Source organism: Sycon ciliatum, chromosome 3 (genome assembly GCF_964019385.1).
Source record: "Sycon ciliatum chromosome 3, ocSycCili1.1, whole genome shotgun sequence".
NCBI lineage: Eukaryota > Metazoa > Porifera > Calcarea > Leucosolenida > Sycettidae > Sycon > Sycon ciliatum.
Window position 1 is genome coordinate 44509868 of NC_088645.1, and position 2199 is coordinate 44512066.

Genomic DNA, 2199 nt, shown 5'->3' on the forward strand with positions numbered 1-2199 from the left:
GCACACTATTCTTGTATAGCCAGTTAGTTAATTTAGTTGCCAATCAGTTAAAGTTAATTTCATTGCCAGTTGCCAGTACATTTCAATTGCCAATTACAGTGTGTTCACTGAGACCCTTGTGCGTTCTTGCCTCCGAGAGACTGCGGCCCGCTACACATGTACAGTACTTTTTTATATATTTTTTATGTTTATTTGAATTCGGATAGCTCAACAGTACAGAAATACAACTACAAAGAGTACCGAATAGAAGGCCCCGAGAACGGGAAACCAAAAAAAACCAAAACAAAAACAGTAACATCAATTTACTGATTATGCATATTGCTTGAAAGCAAATCACAACAATGATTAAGAGTTAAGCTGTCTTTTAGCCAAAGAGCCAATTTGACGCGGAAATCTGCGATAGTAGTGCAGGACTTCAGGTCGTCTGGTACTGACGTGGTGAAGACTGAGCAAACTCGAATTTACCGGGTATTTGACGGAAAGAAATGACAAACTATTACATGCACAACATCGTCGGCAATTTTTTGGGACTACTGAAACTTCAGCAACTCCAGCATGAGAGATTTTGTGCATAGAGTGTGTGCTGGATTCTTGGTATATAATCTCACCGTCAATGCTTTTCTTGGTCGCTGGAAGCCACCTGCTGATCAGCTGACAATTTGTTGTTCCAAGCAGGCCGTTTTGATGTCAGCTCTCTTGGTCCAGTCGCCGAAATATATACTGTCCTACTCATCGCCTGCAGAAGAGGACGACTGCTCCGATGCCACTCCAATAACACTTGGCAATATTTCTTCTTGCGCAGCCATGCGCATGGGCTCCGACGAACAAGGACTACTGCCAGGAGGACGCCTGCCGCGGCTCGCTTTCAATAACACCTCGCATTATTTCTTCTTGCGCAGCAATGCGCAAAGTGTCGGACAAACGAGGACAACTGATTCCGAAAGGAAATAAGAGGCTGAAGACGATGACCTACGTGGCAAATGCATGCAACCAAGTGAAATGCCCGAAAAATCCTTGCCGATTTTACTCGAACTGTACGTGAGTTCCAAAAAATTGCCGCATCATGGCGTATGTGGGCTCAAACGAAAGCTGAGGGCCTCAACTACACGCTGCGCGAAGGCCCTGTGCAGCTTCCGTGCAGCTACAGATAGATCTATGCATGCGGCTTTCATTGGTGCCACGCATGTACGCGATTCGGCGTTAGCACTTTTTGACAGGCCATGTCACGTGACTGAAGTGCCTAATAATAGTTCGGAAATTTGGAGAAAAATATATCTATGTGAAGTATACAGTCCTGAATGATCTTGGACTGTTTAAACCAACTATACGTGATTGCTAGGGGTGAAACAATTATACCAATTATATTCGAATACTCATTTGGATTTTTCAAATATAATCGTACTCGGAATAAATCAGAGTTCTCGCTCACACATGGTACATGCATTTGCCACCGAAGTCTGCATTTCAGAGCAGCAGTCAGCAGATATTGATGTGCAGACTGTGTGGTGAGCACTTGTACACGAGTAAAGAGAGCCCAAATGACTCCCCAGCCAATACACCCGAGAAAAGGACTGCCAATCGGTTCAATCAGGGTTGTATCATGTGATTTTTAAGGCCATTGGTGTGCGATTTTTATGATTTTAAGAATACTCGAATACTCGAATATTCGATGGGAGAAAATCAGAGTACTCGAACTCGGGTTCTCAGCGCCAACTTTCACCCCTAATACAGAACCATTCATTTTCTCTGTGTGTGTGTGTGTGTGTGTGTGTGTGTGTGTGTGTGTGTGTGTGTGTGTGTGTGTGTGTGTGTGTGTGTGTGTGTGTGTGTGTGTGTGTGTGACTCTGAATCGTGTGTGCATGTGTTTCAGTCTTGGAAACTGTTGAATGGTGTAATCCCAGCACAAGTTGCTATGTCTAACATAGCTGTTCGCGATCATCGCTTCCGCGATGGGCAGGTCTGAGGTCTGAGGTGTGTGCATGTGTGTGTGTGGGAGGGGAGGGGGGGGGGTGCATGTGCATGTGTGCGTGTGTGTGCGTGTGTGTGCGTGCGTGCGCGTGTGTATGTGTGTGTGTGTGTGCGCATGTGTGTAAGTATGTGCTTGTCAGCGTGTGCGCTGCTTCAGCAGGAGAATAAACAATGATCGTGATAGAGTCTGTGTCCTGTCACTCACCCACTGCATAACAATGCGGCACACAG